This window comes from Tupaia chinensis, unplaced genomic scaffold (genome assembly GCF_000334495.1).
Source record: "Tupaia chinensis unplaced genomic scaffold, TupChi_1.0 Scaffold000327_1, whole genome shotgun sequence".
Taxonomy (NCBI): Eukaryota; Metazoa; Chordata; class Mammalia; order Scandentia; family Tupaiidae; genus Tupaia; species Tupaia belangeri.
In genome coordinates this window covers 16,469-28,592 of record NW_006159821.1, presented here as the reverse complement: position 1 = coordinate 28,592, position 12,124 = coordinate 16,469, and the positions used below count along the sequence as shown (strand labels likewise).

General features: G+C 41.6%; 1 long non-coding RNA gene across 1 annotated transcript in view; it reads right to left on the bottom strand.

The window, feature by feature from the left end:
- Positions 1-6,818: 6,818 nt before the first annotated feature.
- LOC106735203 (uncharacterized) overlaps positions 6,819-12,124 on the bottom strand; it is a 6,205-nt gene continuing 899 nt past the window's right edge. The window contains exon 2 of the long non-coding RNA XR_001370603.2: positions 6,819-9,799. This is a non-coding gene — a long non-coding RNA (uncharacterized LOC106735203). The remainder of the gene's footprint in view (positions 9,800-12,124) is intronic.

Below are 12,124 nucleotides of genomic sequence, written 5' to 3'. Positions count from 1 at the left end.
CTGCCACAGCGCGGTCTTCCTTAGCATAATCTCTCCAGGTAGAATTGCTTGTCCTGGAACCAGGAATTAACTCTCCCTCACAGATCTTGGATAGACACGCACACACACTTAAGAGGCCCCTTTTAGGACAGAACTCCATTTCGTGAGATGACTTTATTAAGTTGTGCAGCACATACAAAATGGTTTTTAAGATTCTGGGCTACCTCTTCCTCAGACACTTGAAAAATAAAATGTGCTGTCAACGTTCAGAATTCGTTACGGTGTGCAGAACTGGCATAGTGAGTGCCGTTTTCCCTGCTGAAGTTCAGAAGTCAGAAAGGTTGATGTGTTCGATACCCGCTGTCCTGAAGTGGCACGTACAGGCCTCTCTTCATGAATGAACACTCGTTTTCTTTTTCTCTCCCAACTGCTCATGACATGAGAAGGAATTGCCCACGGTCGACCAGGTGAGGGAAGGGAGCCCGTCCAGTGCCTACTCTTTTTTCCTGGGCTATGCAATGAAACCTGCATGGGATCCCCTAAGACTGTGCCAAGTAGTCCACTGTAGAGCTTCAGGCGGCCTCTCTGAGCCAGGCTGGGCCTGTTGGTCAAGTGGTGATAATGCCTACTTCACCAGATAACGTATTTAAAATACCTGGAGCATAGCAGGCATTTAATAAACGAGAATTCCCCTCCAGTCCAGTGTCATACTAAACGGAGCTGAAACAACTAAAAACAAAACCAAAAAACGATGCATCTTGAAGAATGACCAAAAATCATGTTATTTCCAGAAGGCGTTAATTGTAGTATCCCCCAAACCCACTGGGGCAGAGATGAACAGAGGGTGGTTTAAGTCACAGGTGTCACATAGTGACTTCTGGGTGAACTCTGTTGGTTGTAGATGTGTTTTACTCACATCTATTTGCAAATCTTTAAATTAGAAGTTAACATTTTTAAATAGTTAATTTTATCAGGAATATCCAGATCCTCAACTTCTTTTCACAAAATGCCTGACTGCGCTGGTATGGAACTTGTGGCCCTGATCTAAATCTCCAAGACACGGAAACAGCGGACACCTGGGAATCCGGCGACAGCAGTTCTAGCTCTACTACTAGGTAACAAGTCACTTCCTCTCTCAGAGCCTCTTTTCTTTCTTTGTTTATTTCGCAAAATAAGAGCTATTCTGTCCTAGAGCTGTAGCTCATTTCTCAGGGCGACAATGGAAGTCCAGCATAAAAAATTGATAACAGCCATCCTAGAAATCAACATACCGGCCACAGTTAGTTATGCCAGGTAAGAGACTTTCAAAACATTTCGGAATGTGCAAATAACTAGACGCACACAAGGTTGTCCAGATGACAGGCATTGGTGCCAAAGCCATGGTGGTTCAGGAAGAAGAGAATATTTTCCAAATGAAGAACTACTCTATGCTGACTACATGGGAAGATGGAAGCGTCCCCCTAGCAGATGTTGAACATGCAGATACACAGCATATCCATCTGCTCTAGAAAGTTCCCCATTTCCATATTCTCATCGTGTAGTTTTGGGGAGGTTGAACATGCCACGCCTCATCTGTGGAGACTTTCTGCTTGGCTGGCTTCAGACAAAGTTACCATTAACTCCCCAACCTGCAAGAAAATGATTTGACACAAAGGATTCCAAAATGTCCTCCTCTCCCCCTACAAGCCTGCAAACAAATGGTACAGGAATGAGGTCAGAAAGGAATCCCCCGCCTACCAGGCCGCTGAATTCATTTACCTACCTCAGAGCCCATTCAGAGGAAGGGGTGGGACAGGGAACAAGAGATGCTTGGGGGCCAAGTGGAGTTTGGGGGTCGAGCGCTACATTACAAGATTTGACAGGCCTTTGCCAGCCTTCAGCTTCTTTGTGTCCTTCACATAATAGAGAAACACAAACTGAGCAGCACACGATCTGCGCTACACCCTCGGACAGAGCACGCTCTTTGCAAATGCTAATAGTATTGTAGCATCCTGTCACCCGGGAACACAAAAAAGGATGTTGATTTTCACATGAACCAGAACGGGCCATTGTAGACAAGTTTGTGACCAACTTGTACTATCTGCACATCAAAAGCTGAGCCAATCATGGGGCACACAGCTGGCGAAAGGCACCAAAGGGTGGTGCCCCAGGGGGAGGGTGTCCCTGTCCAAGTGCCTCTCTGCGCAGGGCTTCTGGTGGGAGTGAAATGACACAGTCTGGGTCCAGCTAGGGCGGCAGCAATCAGCATAATTAGCCAGAATGTTAATATCTCAGATGGTTAGAAAGGGAAATGTGAACGTATGACAATGAGTGGCTTAGTGTTTGTGCTGAGAGCCTCGGCCCTGGTACAGGCAGTGCATGGCAGGGAGTGTCCTGCTATGGGAGAAGGGAGACGTGGGGATACAGGTGGAGAAGTGCCTGTTTTCATTCTAATCATCTTGGGTAACTCAACATGTTGCAAGGCAACACCTTTAAAATGTACACGAGATTTCTCAAATTTAGTTGAGGGCCCAGCAGTTGGTGTAATGGCTATGTCGCTGGACTCCCATATAGTCAACCACAGTTCAAGTCTCAGACCCAGAGGCTTAAACTCATGCTGGGCGCGTGTGCGTCCCCACCCAAGATCCTGAGAGGAGAATGGAGGAGAGGGAATTGCGGCGTGGCCATCCCCCCTGGGGGGTGATTTCTCACTTTCTGTCTCTCTTTCTGGTGAGCGCACGTACCCTGTAGCAAAAACTTCTCAAAAAAAAAAAAATAGTTGAAATTCTAATTTCCTCTCTTGTGTTAATCTACTAGAAACAAACAAGCAGTAATTTGGGGGCTGGTCTTGTGGCCAGGTAGTTAAAGGAGCCACCTCCCCCATGGCTGACCATGGTCTGAATCCTGGCCTCCGTGGTTTGAAAATCATGCTGTTGTGCATGTGGGTGCCCCAGATCTTTTCAAAATGGAGACATGGAGAAGGGACTGCAGCATGGCCCACCCCATTGGGGGGGTACTCTCTCTGGTGAGTGTACATATCCCCTGGCAATTAAACAAATGTGGGGGCCGGCCTGTGGCGTGGTGATGAAGGAAACTAGATTCCGCACGGCTGACTGTGCAGGTCCAGTCCTGGAACGGTGACCCGAAAAACACGCTGGGGGATGTGCTGGCGTCCAAAATTCTGAAAGGAGACAGAGATAGAGAAGGGACCGTGGAGTGCCTATCTCCCACGGGGCTCTTTTTCTGACGTTCCCTGTCTCTCTCAGGTGAGCACACATGCCCTCTGGCAAACTTAAAACATGAAAAGAAAAAAACCCACCAAAGCATTTGGGAAAATTAAATGTTCACAAAAGGTTTTAAGAAAACCAGGACAAAAAATAATTCTGTATCTTAATAGCTGGAATAACTCAAAATGAGTCAGAGAATCTCCATAGGTAGCATGACTAGTATGTTGAAGAGAAATTGCTAGGCACCCATCTTTATTCCTAAGACTTCAGGCCTCGTGTGGACAAGATGAGAACTTGCTCAATACTGTCCGGTCTGCCAGGGGCCCCACAGGGAGCGGCACATCTCTGCTAATTCCAGTTTCGCAACACAACAGCCTTCTGTGGTTAGAGGAAGGCTCCTGGGCTGTTTCCCTTAGGACATAAACACGCCCTTGCACATTCTAGGTGTACCACAAGTCCCACTGTGCTTTGAACACCATAAATATGTTCATTTTCCTGAGTATTTTTAGAGGCAGTATATTTTAGGGATGTTCTGATACAAAGGCTTTAGACTTCCAAATTTTGGATTTTGCTACTCACCAGAATGACTTCATGTTGTTACTTAAAATTTTTTGGAGTCTGAGGCAGGATGGAAGCACTCTAAGGCTGCCCCACACAGGAGGGTCCTGAGTTCAACAGCGGTGGGCCTCCCGAGGACATTGGACACGCGCCTGCTCTTGACCCAGGGCTGGCTGAGGATAAGGGTGGGCCTCAGCATCAGTCTGTTGGGGGTTTCGTTGCTCTGGATTTAAGTTATCTTACTAGCTCCAGCATTTAAAAGAAAAACTAAGTAAGTTTCATGGGACTAATTGTTGGCGGGGTGGAACCACGATCATAAAAAGGCTTCAGGGTGGTTTCTCGATAGACCCCCCCCCCACCCATGCCAAAAGTGAGTTACAGCATACTTGTTTGCAGTGTCCCGAGTCCTGCTAAGACCTTGGCAGCGGCCCTTAGGAAGGTAAATTAATTTCAGCGTTTCCTGGCAGCTGAACCAAAGAGACTGGTAAGGCCTAGAGTTCTCACCGTCAGAAGGGAAACAGTATGCAGGTACGTTTGGTCAGGAAATTTTGCTGGCACATAATTATCCAGTAATCCTTACTTCAATGAGTTTAAGTGATAACCAACGTGTCATTAGGTTAGCCCTCTGCAATCAAGACACGGTGCAGCTTCTTCAGACAAACAGGTGCATCGTACAGAACTTGTGAACGGTGAGGCAGGATGTCGAAGAGAGAGGGAAGTTACCAGCCATATTGCTTTCTGGTGATTTGGCCTAATGCTGACACACCTCAGCACTCAGGAAGACAGTTCACCCATTCCTTCATATTCTCTCATAAACACCAGTCTTGGGAGCTTTTGTCAGGTGCTAGCCCTTGTAAACCATGGTCATATTTTTTGACAAGTGGAGAAAATTCTGATTTCCATGTTCCTGCCCTGTAATTTATTTAATAACTGCAAGAGTAAGCAGTGGGACGGAGACTCATTGAATATGAAGGAGAGTAACTTGCACTCTTAACAAAACCGCAAGGCAAAGCTCTGTGGGAGGCTGCTGGTGGTATACTGCGGTGTAATGGGTTCTTCACTGGAGTCTGTGGCCTACCTTTTTAAAAAAAGGTATTTCGGGGACCAGCAGTGAGCGTAAAGGCTATGTTGCTGGACTCCCATGTAGCAGACCGCAGACTGAGTCCCAGACCCGGTGACTTAAACTCACGCGGGGCATGTGTGTGCGTGCCCAAGATCCTGAGAGGAAAATGGAGGAGAAGGGATTGGGTCGTGGCCATCCCCCCTGAGGGGTGATTTCTCACTTTCTGTCTGTCTCTTTCTGTCTTTCTGGCGCGCGCATGCGCCCTATAGCAAAAACCTCTTAAAAAAAACACAAAAGGTAATATTTTGGTCTTCTTAAACATTGCATAATAACTGGGTTAACAGATTAAAAAAAAACCAGTAACAATAAGTTTTTACTACAAAGAATGAAGAAAACGATTTTTGAAACATTTAAAAATAGTAGCTACTTTGCCAGTGACTTGACCCCAAAGGAATTTTTATATTGGCCTTACGGAACATGACATGGCTCACAGGTCTTCCGGCAGGGATCAGAGTTCACTAGTTTTCAAGCTAGCAACTCCACTTTGTCACTGCAGGACAGATTTACCTGATGCCGTTTGCAGGTTTCCCGCCCTTGGAATATTAACCACCTCTGTAGGCAAAGACTGCCCCCACCGAACTTTTCTCATACTGTCCTGCTTCTGAACTCTTAGCCATTTTTTACTGTACTCGTCTTGACCCTAAAGTTTTCATTATTTATCATCAGAGTCTAATATATGCTGAACAAAAACTGGGGAATCATTTAAAACACATTTTAAAAATGTAAATAATACACCTGTATTATCTCTAAGAATATGGTAGAGCTACTTTGGTTTGATAAGGTTAATTCTTCAATTGGAATAAGCTAAAAGAAAACAAGTTCTAGTAAATTTTTAGTAACTTCTTTTGATATATTAAAGCTTTAAACTTGAATTGCACACAGAACAAAAATATTTAAAAATGTAACTATTTTTCAGGACTTAAAGTAGGACTGGTCTCAGTACTGATCTGGAAAGTAAGTGATGATGTAACTCGTTTTTGCCTGTGCACCTTCTAGAGGGACTACAAAGAAGGCTACTGACATGGACCGATCGGAAACATACCAGTCTGCAGCTACTGGGTCCTGCTTACTGGAGCAGTCCTGATTTGGAGTCCTTTCCCAGTTCTGACTTTAGCTGTGTCCGAATCTTGGAGAAGGAACACCTACACTCTACATAGCTAACAGTCCACAAGTATTTAGCATCATTTATAAGCAAGTTCTGAGGAATTTAAAAACTGAGTAACAAGAGTCTATAATCAAGTGTTAGATTGAATTAAGTAATCGGTACAGTTCCTTCTGGTTCTGTGACTCAGTTCCTACCTTTTAGTAAGCCTCACACATGACTGAACATATTAGCATCATTAATGAAAATGATGGCAATGGGGGACCAGCACTTAGTGTGATGGCTATGTCACTGGACTGCCATGTAGTCGACTGCGATTTGAGTCCCAGACCTGGTGGCTTAAACTCACGCCGGGCACATGTGCGTGCGTGCCCAAGATCCCGAGAGAATGGAGGAGAAGGGATTGCGGCGTGGCCATCCTCACTGGGGGTGCTCTCTCGCTTTCTGTCTCTCTGTCTCTCTGTCTGGCAAGCGCACGTGCCCTATAGCAAAAACCTCTCCAGAAAAAAAAAAGAAAAAAAGAAAATGATGGCAATGGCAGCAACGTGCACTTAGAAAACACTTTGTGTATTTTACCAAATAAAAAATAAAATATCAAAATGTCTCGACAAGGACCAAGATGTGTGTGGGAGGGACCAAAAACACCAGCACTGGTTGACTATAGATAACATCTGGGAAATGCAAAGCATCTGAAATTCACGCATTCAAAGAAGAGGCATATTAAGAGGTGGTGAGATCACAAATTCGTTTATACGGGAGGGTCAAATAATGACCCTAGGTACACAGGTTTCTGTCTCTCCCTCATTAAAACGGAAAACTTAAAAGATGCTCTCCAATAATAGAATTATAGTGAGATTTAAATATCTTTTAATTATCCACCTACACAAATGACTTCAGGTTAAGCACAGGCAAAATATAAGTTGCAATAATGTCTACATGTCATGTGAAGGTTCTTTAAAAAATAATACAAAGTTCATTCATAGTGCACACGTGAAAACCAAGTAAGTTTTAAATATTTAAACAACACATAGCCATGATCATTCGGAGGTAAGCGTAGTAAGCACATTTCCATACTGCTCAAGTACCTAGAACTGGCAGGCACACCAGCGTAGAGCACAGATAAATACCATTACTTTGATCCCCTGTATTGGAAAGTGAAAATATCATACTTCTTTTTCTCAAACACGTCTAAAATAAATAAATTAAAAAAATTTTAAGTAGTCAACGAACTTCTCTTTTAAACCTACACTGTGAATCTCATATATATAAAATTCCCAAATTACAAGGTTAGGATGCACCCGTCTCTGCAATGTTTCCTACTCATTTGTACAGCATTTATTTACATGTAGGGGCTAAATAATCTGTGTGTGGGAAGGAATCCCTCAGAATGAAGCCTGGAAAATGAGGGTGACACAAAGGAGAGAGAAGAAAATTAATGAGGGTGACACAAAGGAGAGAGAAGAAAATTAACACTAGAAAGTCTGACCGCCCCACCTGTAAGTACGGTGAGGTTGGGTCAACTGCGAAACAGTGAAAACCACTTCTGTCCTACTGTGCGTTGCCCGTGTTCACTGTTTTTTAAAAGTGGATATCCCGATCAAAGTAATTTTGGATACAATCTATTTACAATTATTTGGAATCCCATATAAAGCTTTGTTCACTCCATTCTTTGCAAATTCTGACATGAGAAACAAAGATTCTTTGTCTAATTAAAATTTAACTCCTATATGTATATTGAATATTGTAAGGTTTTTTTTTTTTAGTTTAAATTTGAATCATTTCTAATTTCTGAACTACAGATACAACAGAGTTTACTGTTGAGACTCTGAATTTTATTTTTCTCTTTCAGTTACATCTGTATTTTATAAAGATCTACCTTTTAAGAAAATAAAAGCATGCTTAGGATAAGATCGGCTAAAAGAGAAACAAAATCCATAAAAGAAGCGAATGGGGAGGATGTCAGAACTCTGACGTGGGACTTTTAATAATATTCACTTTCATCATCTATTTGTATGTCACAATACTGATCTCAAAGAAACTTAAGATTTATACAAAAGGAAGAGATAAAAGTACTGACTAAATATCTGCCTTTTGCTTGGGAGAAATCTGTCGAAATACAGATCATGGTATTTTTTTTTTTCATCTATAGTTCATAAAAATAAGTAAGGTTCTACTTCCTGTTCTTTCTTTGCAAAAATATTCATTAACATTACAGGATGTCTGCTCAGTGAGGGGGTTTGTAACTACCCACCCGCACTGGCTGAGGGCGGAATCTGAGGGTCTCTCCAGACTCCGTATGGAGCACTACGAAGCTCTATTCCCTCTGCGCACTCTCCCCCCTCTCTGCTCACCTGCCCCCTCTCTGCTCACCTGCCCCCAGCCCTAAAAGAAACTCAAGGTTCTAGACTGCCCGTCTACCAGATAACAGCACATACGCTACTAGCCGCTTAAAACTGATCTCCGCTCCTTACCAAGCAGTATAAGACAAACACCTGCTGGCTTCCTGGCTTCTGAAATATTCTGTGGTACTCTCCAACCTCACATATTAGATGTCAGATTTTGAGGGATCACAATGAAGAATGTACTGATCAAAAAAAAATTGGGTGTTGGCAAGGAATTTGTTAACCAAAATAAAACAAAAAGCCCAAGATAATGTCTTCAGTAAAGAGTAAATTAAAAATGGTCACACAATGGGCATTTTTATTAGTATAATAAAGCCTTAATGAAAAAGTAGTAAATGAACAAGATATTTTAAGTAAAAAATGTTATACTTTTTGTTTTTAAGTCTTTCAGCCGGTAAAAAATGTTTATATAAAACATGAAAATATAAGTGGGTTACTAACTGCAATGGATCAAACTCTAAATTTTAAATATTTAGCTAAGAGGGGGTTGGTTATTATTTCAACTGCTGGAATAACTTCTATTTGAAAGAGTTTTTTAACAGAAGAAAGCCTTTTCTTGGTTCCTCGTTGAAATACTTAATATTTTAAATGAAGTCGGTCAACTGACTTCCTAATTTTTTCCATCCCGTGTCATAATACAGTGGCTTTGCCAACAGGAAAAAATACCCAGTGTCAACAGGAAGCCTACCATCACTGTACAGCACCCCAAGTGTACTGATTTTGACGAGTGCACAGAGGATGGCGTGGCAGCTCGGGCAGGCAGGTGAAGTACTGCTCACTTGGCTTCCAAGGCGGATTTCTAAGCTGTCAATGAAGGGTTGAAATTTCTTCCACTGAATTGCACTCGACTGTTATAATCCAAATTAACCCATTTGAAGGAGTTTTCTGTTTTATTTCATATGGCAAACATAAACTAAACGATCACAATGAATAGTTACTGGATACAGAACATGATAAAGAGGATGACTTAGTGGGCTATCATTTTATATACAGTTGATAAGTTTTTAAAAATTGCTATAAGTCTTAGTTCAAAACACTTGGCATTATACTTCTAGAAAAGAAACCGACACTGAATAATATCAGTGAATGAATTAAACTACTGAAACCACAAATGAGACAACAGAGAGCAGGTTTCTTATCTTCCAGGGCTGCGGCTGACGGCATACTAGCGGTGTTATCCCAATGTGTCACTTCAAGACAATGAAACAGGGTGTTAATGCCATTTCCACCGTTCTTCCAGTCAAAAGGCAGCTGATGGTTAAAGGGCCTACAACACGTACAAATTCATTTTATTCCATGACTTTATTGTATGTTTAGAAAGGTGGAATAGGAGAAGAAAAAGAGGCAGGACAAGAGACTCTGAAGTATTCTTTCTTCTTGTGTATGTAGAGGCGATCATATTATGAGTAGGTGTCTGTAAAAAATAAACCTGTTTGATAAATTTAGGTATGAGTAAATATGCAAAAATTCTAAACTTTATCATTGCATGATCATAAAAATTCTGATGTTTAACTGCCTAGGTTTGCTAGTTTTATTAAAACTATTGGGTTGTCAGGAAAGTCATGACACATTTTTGCATAGAAAAACAGAACAATATGTCATGACTTTCCAGATGACCTAATACGTAGAATATCTCTCATCATAATCACATTAGAATAATTTTATCAAATATGATGTGTGAATAAAAAATACATGGACTCATTTCTTATATAGAAAGAATTAAAAACACATTAAACATATATATTAAAAAGAGAATCTGTATATGCCTGTGCTGGATATAAACATCTTCAGCAAATATTAGAGTTATGTTTTAAAACTATAAGGCAAAACTATCAGGCTGAGGAACTCCACACACTGTTCAAATTAGCACCGAGAAACTCCTTTTTAGGATGCTTGATAACTTATATGAAAATGGTCAGAATGCACAAGGTTACCACTCTGCCAGGTTTCTTCTTTTCAACGGGTCTGAAGGTAGGTACAAAACAGATCACCAGTCTAATTCACAGACATTCTGTTAACAACCCGCAGTCATAAATCACAAGGTTGGGAAGGGCCGCAGAAACTCTAGGCAGACGGGAATCGAGGACGACTGGGATAGCTTAACTCTGCAGAGGGCCTGTGTACAACGTCGGCACTACCTGGCTCTTAGGACTGCCTGGCCTGCTCTTGGGACAGTCAAGCAGGAAAAAGGTGTGTTCCCAGCAACAATGGCAACTCCAGGTGTCACACTGACAGCTTCAGGCAGAGACCCTGTGAAACACTGGTGGTTTTGGGCAGCCTCATTTTGTTGGGGTTGAAAAGAAGAAAAAAACTAAAAAATAGATAGCTTAAATGTTTAACAGCCTCTCATCATTCTTCCTCACAAAGGCCACATGTGTAAACAAAAATATCAAAGGCACTCTGGTGCTAAGGAGGTGAGCATCCGCATCAGGGCGGTAGTAAAACCACTTCTCCCTGATAGAAACTATTCACAGTAACTACCATAACTAGGACGCTATTTAACACCTTACTGTTTTAAAATAGTATTTTTACACACTGACAATGTAGAAAGCATTTACAAACACTTATAAAAACACCAAAACTCATTTTATGTTAAAGATGGCATGTATTCATGTATTCATATCCACCTCATAAGAAAGCAAACCATGACAGAGCTTTACTCTGAGGTTTTCTAACTCCTCTCATTCATCGTGGGTGGACTGTTCTGAAAGACTTGGGCTCTGAGCCATATTTTCCATCTTGGTTGTTTTCTCACATATATTCCCCCTACAGGAGAGGGTAAGTAGGTCGTTTGGACTAAGGGCCTTTTCTGAACTGAACTGAGTTTGGCCAGAGTAAGACTCACAGATAAACTGACGACATACTTTAAATAAGCAATAATGGCTTATATCTAGTCTCTTTTTTCCAACTGCTTCAGTAAAAGCACACACCTTACTGATTATAATTCTTTAGTGACAATGAACAGCTGACCTTGCAACTACTGGAAATTCTTAAATATATTTTAGGAGGAACACGTTTGTTATGCTTGACTACAGAGTAAGACAAGAGAATCGACACATTAAGAACACTGAATTCTAAGGTAATATAAATTACTTTAAACAGAAAAAAGGCTTTTTAACTATAATGTTTTTAAACAAAAGAGAACAAGATTAAAAACAATTATTAAAATTTCAGTAAGCCAAATAAAACACTTTGCAAGCTGAATATTTAACATAATTCTTCCTCCAGACTGTGAACAGTGAAGAATGAAATAGCATCAACTACAGTTCAGTTCTTAAAATGTAGAGAATAAGAGCCACCAGCATGTTATAAAATATTTTACCTCTTTGTTCACATTTGTTTAGTTCAAAATGAGTTCTGGGGGATATTTTTAGTTCAGTCAGAAAGAAGGCAATCAAGTGATTCAAAGAAACATTATACATACGAAATTTAGGAACTAGTTTCAGAGCCTCATGCCAAAATATTCATATTGAAAGGAACAGGAGAGGGATAGTCAAGTAGAATGATAAAAATTTTAAAAAATCTGAAGTTTAGGGAACCAGCAGTTAGCGTAATGGCTATGTCGCTGGACTCCCACGTAGTCGACCGTGGTTCGTGTCCCGGACCCGGTGGCTTAAAACTCACGCCGGGCGCGTGTGCGTGCGTGCCCAAGATCCCGAGAGGAGAATGGAGGAGAAGGGATTGCAGCGTGACCATCCCTCCTGGGGGGTGATTTCTCGCTTTCTGTCTCTATGTCTCTCTCTGTCTGTCTGGC